This window comes from Pinus tabuliformis, chromosome 5_1, assembly GCF_031772625.1.
Source record: "Pinus tabuliformis cultivar Carrire ecotype Pingquan chromosome 5_1, CPIR1, whole genome shotgun sequence".
NCBI classification, from domain to species: domain Eukaryota; kingdom Viridiplantae; phylum Streptophyta; class Pinopsida; order Pinales; family Pinaceae; genus Pinus; species Pinus tabuliformis.
In genome coordinates, this window is record NC_142305.1 from 646,491,571 (window position 1) to 646,498,704 (window position 7,134).

At 33.3% G+C, this 7,134-nt stretch overlaps 1 pseudogene; it reads right to left on the reverse strand.

Annotated features, from left to right (window-relative positions):
- Positions 1-2,242: 2,242 nt before the first annotated feature.
- LOC149166648 (UDP-glycosyltransferase 72B1 pseudogene) lies at positions 2,243-4,127 on the reverse strand (annotated as a pseudogene).
- Positions 4,128-7,134: the final 3,007 nt, after the last annotated feature.

Below are 7,134 nucleotides of genomic sequence, written 5' to 3' on the forward strand. Positions count from 1 at the left end.
GGGATGTTGGATTTACCTAATTTGTAAAGGTTGTCGTGATTTGTGATATCCACTTAAGATAGAATGCGAAGAGGCTTGAGGAATATGAATAGCCATTGACAGTCCAAGAGAGATTGGATGTTAAATCCAAAGGTCACATATGTATATCATTCTTAATAAGATACTTTCAACATTTATCTATTCATTTATGCATTCTAACATTTGTAATGGCTTCAAACCTTGTTGTGTAAGGAGTAATTTGAGGACCAAATCATGCATATTCCTCATATAAAATATAATGATATTTTTCCAAGATATATATATAGAACGAATCCTCATATAAAATATAAATAACTTTCTCTTTCTATATAAATGTGCTATATGCAATTTAAACAATAAATTATTATCCGTGTCGCACTTAAGGGTATAAAGGGTATAACATATTGAGAGATATGTTGCCCCTTGTTTTTTTTTCTTCTTAAGTTATCATTTTTTTTTCTATCTGAGTTACCATAACTTATGTTATCATGATATCTTCAGAGTCAATGAAAACGTACTAAATATATAAATGATATGTATAAGTAAATTACATAAATGATATGTATAAGTAAATAATATAATTTAATTTTGTTTTAATCTTTTCTAATGTTTATGGGAAATTTAAATATTTAAAGTGATAAAAATGAGTTTATTTTTGAGAGAATGTTTTTTTACAATGAACTCAATACACAAGACAGATAGTACAATTAAAATTAAATATTATGATTTAGAGAAAGTCCATTGTTCATATACTAGAAAAAACTCAGAATTTTACTAGTGCAACATTTCTTCCACCTATTAAGTCATTAGGTCATTTTTTAATGGGATTTCAACTTTGTAGTAACCTCAAATTGTGCAATAAAATGAGATTCAAATACCTCATTAATCCAAAAACCATGAATAACACCATATTACTTGATACTTCACCAAATACTACTTAAAAGTGTCATATAATTTCTATTTAAAAAATAATAAAAAATCATTGTGTGGGAAAGAGCATTCTATAACCAATATAAGAGAGATGCAATTTTTTTAATGCTCCACTAAGAGTCTACACATGTCCCTTATGAGATAATCAATAAAAAAACATGTTAGCTATATTTAAAATAAAAATCAATATGCAATTAGGATTATTTAGATGTTTCAAATTAGACGTTTTTGTGAATGTGTAAGACACTTGGTTTTACCACATTAAATACAAGTATGCAAATGTTTTAATTTAATAACATCACGATCTTACATTATGATTGTTCTACTTTGAAAACTTTGTGATTTAGTAAAATGTTTTGGACAAAAGAATATTAGTTATGAAGTAAGGAACTTAAAAAAGATCATTAATTGAGGGCTAATGCAATCAAACTCAACCCTTTGCACATAAAATTTAAAACTATGGCTTATACTTTGCCCATTATTATGAAAAGATGATTAACTAAATGTTAATACAATTAAACTCAAGGCTTTGCACAAAAAATTAAAACTAAGGCTTATACTTTGCCCATTATTTATCGTTTTTTATTCTAATTCAACTATATTTAAACTACGAGAGAGTATATCTGTAATGTAATCATTGTTCAAATATGGTTATTGGTTCATACCTTTCAAAACTCAATAATTAAGGGAGAGTATCTGTAATGTAGTCATTGTTCAAATGTCGTTATTGGTTCATACTTTTCAAAATTCAATAGTTAAACTAAGTGGCAGGTAACTCTAACTATGCAGCCTTGTTAAAACCCAAACTCATAGATTAATGTAAATTAATTTTTTTTTTTATAAAATAAAAACATTATAATATTAATGCAATCCACCAATTAGAAAATCATATTTTATGACATTAATACTAATACAATTAATTATATTAGAAAATAGGATTGATATATAAGAATAAGATATCATTTGTTATTTAATAATTTATAAATATAATTGGTATATAGAAATAATTTATAATATTAGAAAATATAATTGATATCTAAAAATAAGTTGTAATTTGTTATTTAATAATTTATATGACAATTTTATAATTGTATTAGGTAAATGTGAATATATATATATATATATATAAAAATATAAAATATTTAATATTTAAAATTCCAACTATTAAAACAAAACAAAAAACAACTCACATTTTTTCTTTTCTTATTATTATATAAATTGGAAAAAAACAAAAATTAATCTATCACATTCAATAAAAGAACTATTCACCGAACATAACAGATAAAGGACCATCTACACCAGAAACAATGATAACGTCTTATTTCAAAATACACATATTGAGAAATTAAGAGGCACCCTGTAATGCACCCCATACTAACAAACGGAACGTGAATATTCACCAATTCAGAAGGCTTTACTGCACACGCGAATTTGCTTTCCAGAGGGCCACCGCCTTCTGCCAGAGCCTGGGATGAACTTCCACCTTCTGCCAGAGTGCACTCCAGAATACACATCAGAGGAACTCTCTAATAGCACCCTATACTAACAATATACTAATAAGCACCCTATACTAACAAACAAACGGAACGTAAACATTCACCAATCCGGAAGGCTTTACTGCACACGCGGTTTTGCCTTCCAGAGAGCCACCACCTCTGCTAGAGCCTGGGATGAACTTCCACCTTCTGCCAGAGCTGCTTTCGCACACTCCTTCAATTCTTTCGCTCTCGCCCTCATTTTCTTCCCGTTCTCTCCTTCCATCAATTCCCTCGCCGCTTTCTCCACTTCCTCCTTCGTTACAATCCCATCTTTTCGCTTCTGCAATCCTACCGCTATTCTACTATCATTCACCAGAAAGTAACCGACCGGCCTTTGGTCCGCTTGGAGGGGCCATGCGATAATGGGAACTCCAAACCAAATGCTTTCCAGCACCGAGTTCCAACCGCAGTGACTCACAAAACCTCCTGTTGACGGGTGTGCAAGGATGGAAACCTGCGGAGTCCATGAGGTAACCACGAGACCACGATCTTTGGTCCGCTGTTCGAAACCCGGGGGGAGCAACGCAGATACGTCTGGATTGGAAGGATGACCGCGGAGAACCCACAGGAAACGATGCCCGCTGCTTTCCAGTCCCAAGGCAAGCTCCCCGATCTGCTCGCCCAAAAGGAAATTCACACTTCCGAAGGAAACGAGGATAACCGAAGAAGCCGGCTGGTTATCTAGCCATTGCAGAGAACCACTGGGATCCTCGAGAATGGGTTTCGGGGGAGCAATGAGCGGCCCGACGGCATGTATCGAGGGCATGCGAATTCCATCGACGCTCGGGAGAATCTCTCCATTTACGAGTGCCTGGACGATCCTGCCCTCCACATCCTGAAATGTGTTTATAAGAATCCCGTCCGCTTTAAACATGCGATATGAATTTCGGAGGAAAAGGTGATAAAGCGGATCAGACCTGTCCAGCATTGGGTCAGGGAACTCTACTGTAGGTAAGGATGGAAATCCAGGTACCTTAACAGAGCCATCTAAATCCTTCAAAGACTCCTTTATCTCGGCATCCACTGTGGGATGGTAGAGCATGAGAGAAAGATTAGAGGCAGATGTAGTGCAAAGAACATAGCTGGGTATGTGAAGACTAGTGCAAACCTCAATCGTGGCGGCGCAGAATAGATCGGTGATGAAAGCACTTATGGGCTTAAATGAATCGTTCAACAAAGTCCTGAGAACATGCTCCACTGAGTCTTTGGACTTCTCCAAGAAATTGAAAATCGAGATTAAGGGATGTCCATTCATGTCTTCAGGATTCATCTCCACTTGTGGCAGCTCGATGAAGCGGATGTCCAAACCTGAAGATGCCAGAGACTGTGTATAAGCAATCTGAGCAGAGGTGACCATGAATTTCGCGGTCATGAATGTTATGCCGAATCCATGGCGAGATGCCAACAGCTTTGCGAACTCGCAGAAGGGAATGGTGTGCCCGATTCCAGCTACAGATGGGAACATCACTACGTGAGGCTTTCTGGTCTCCATTATCGCGCGAGAGAGGACTCTATTCCTCTGACTCCACAGCTCGAACAGTGAACAGTAATCAGGTTTGTCCAGTGCCTGCAAGCTACCAATCGTGAGATGTTCACTATGTTGGAAAACTATTAAAAGGCTCTGAAAGAGGAGGCCATCTGTAGAATTTGCGGCGCATAATGGTTTACCGTTTGCACGACCAATATTTGTCCACGACAATATATATCCAGAATGGTAGATGTTGATAGGTAGTACAGCTATATAATGGCCCCCTGTAAATGTTGATAGGTATTTAATTGGAGAAGGTAATTAATGGACTGTGTAGAGGATTAATGTTCGACAGGTGGACATTCCACCCATTATCAAATACCAGAAAGCAAATAAATGAGGACCATAACAGTAATAAAAGAGTAATAAGAATGAGCTGGGAAATGGGCCTGGAGTATGCCCTAAAACTGCTTCTGCTTGGCTAAGAGCTCGTCTTCCTCGGACGTAAGGAAACAGGTTAACGGCCCAAGACCCAGAGGCATCTGGCAGGAGTGAAAGCCTGCTCCCTTACGGACCACCAGCGGGTTATTTCAGGTGGCGTGGTTTTCCTTGATAACAGTGATGTGTCAACTAACATTCGCGGATAGCAGCCAAAGATGGCTGTCCTCACTGTTGGTTTGACAAACTGAGTTTGATAGGTTTTTCCACCTTTTGACAAAAAAAAAAAAAAAGAATGACCTGGGAAAAAAGCAGTCACAAGTTCAAAATATTAAAATAAAAACATGAACGGTCAATTTTTAATATTTTCTCTTTATAACATTCTTTCCAACCTCTGTACTCTTATTATTAGTAGTTCTAATCTACTCAAATGATTACTATTTATTTGCTTTCTAATCTTGATGGGTGGAATATCCACCCAAACATAAATTAGAAAAGAAAAATCTCATACACAATTAACATCCAAAAATTTCAATCAATTAATAATAATTAATAAATATTAAACTTAATTTTTAATAATAAATATTAAATATTAAATCTAATTTTTAATAACACTTTATAGCGGTAAGTTTAAATTGAAAATTTAAAATCTCCCATACTTAATACAAGTTAACTTTAACTCGCAAAATATATTTTTTCAATCCGACTTCTAAATATACTAATTTATCATAATATCAATAAACATATCTTAAAAAGAGAAGTTTTATTATACAAAGAACTAAATATACTTGGGAAATGAACTAAAAATACTTAAAAGAAAACCGAAAAAACAGCAAATTGTAAAAATAGCTATCTTAATTTATTACTCTGTTTTAATAGGTATGTATTAATTTCGAGATTGGGAGTTGTTTTAGTGAGATTTTTTTAGATTTTTTGGTGTTGGATTTTGGCAAAAATAATTAAGGTGAAATCTTAATTTGTGTTGTTTAAATTAGTGTTTTTATTATATATATAAATTCAATATCCTGAAAAAACTCTTAAAACACTTAAATTATACAGAAAGTACCCATCAAATTCGAAATTTCAATCAATTCCTAACAAATTTTAAAAAAATTTAAAAAAAAAAACCAAAAAAACTTTTAAAAAACTACACTAAATAAAACTCTGAGATTCACTCTCACTCCACTTTGCTATTAAGGTGACATTATACAAACCCAGTAAACTCTCATTGGAATGATTATCAACGACAATTACTTTTGCGGTACGTGCTCTGCCACGATTGCCGACCACATGCAGCATACTGAACACATCGAATGATCGTACACGACGTCGTACAATACATGTGGGGTCGTCAGAACATGGCCGTCCACGCCTTCGTACAATACATGTGGGGTAGTTATGAGGTTCATGATGTTGAGATAATTATGATAGGGTAGTTAGGGTGTTGATATAATTATGATTGGGTAGTTATGAGATCGTTATGAGTGTCGCTGTTGTGGATGGGAATTTAATTTTTGGAATATTTTTAAGTTGTAATTTAAGAGGTTATAATTTTGTTTGGAAAATAATAAAGATTTTGGTAGAATTTTGAAAAATTTTGGAAATACAAGTCACATTTGTTAAGCTTTAGTGTTTAGGTGCTTTAGAGTTTCTTGATAGTGTTGAATCAATTTCCACCATAAAATGGACTTTCTGGTGATGGAATCCGGCGGAAAAAAATTGAGGTGAAATCTTGATTTGTGTTATTTAAATTAATTTTTTGACTATATATATGAATTCAATGCCTTGGAAAACCCCTAAGGCATTTCCATTGTGTAGGGGTTACCCATCAAGCTTGTGATTTCAATAAATTCTTGCCGGATTTTAAAAAAATTAGACTGAAAAAAACCCACCGGAAAAGCTTCCAAAAAGTCTCACTAAAGACAACTCCCAATTGAAATGCTCCTAGTTGGTTCTTGATGGTGTTGAATCTACTTCCACCATCAAAAAACAATTCAAACGCTCCTAGTACATACCGCATATAAATATAGTACATACCACATATAATTATAAAGTTAAAATTTCTTTTAAAAGTAATTATCTTTTTTATTTTAATTATATTGATTAATAAAGAATAAATATCATAAATAAACAAGTGTCATATAAAATAAATTATAGATTTTTAAGCATATAATATTAGTAAATCATGATATTGTGACAAAACCTATTTACAAGTTAATAATGTTGTTTTATATATATGTGTGCATGTGTTCGTTTTTATGTTTAACTCATATATTATTTCTCTTTATAATTAATTGTAATAATAATAACTTACAATAAGTGTTTTAATTGTTATTATGGATTGATTCCTATCAATATTTACTAACCATTTAATTTATTGGATTGTGCTAGTTCTACGAAGATGAAGTGAAACTCCAACATGATGTGCTTTCGATTTCAAAAAAGACCATTTTAATGTGAATACAATTTTTTTGTTTTATTGTTGTACCATCATCCATGGGATCCTCGCAGTTAATTGTTCCACGAATTTAAAATTTAATGGTGAATATTCAGAGGGAGGATGACGAATTCTTACATTCTTTCCATCAGAAAGCTCTCCGCAATTTCAAAATATATATACCTATTGATATAATAACTCTATTTTTAAATACACCAACTTGCCTATAACCATTTGGAATTGATCACCTAACAACTATTCATAACATGATTCGAACCAACCATTCAACACCTACAGAGAGTTCC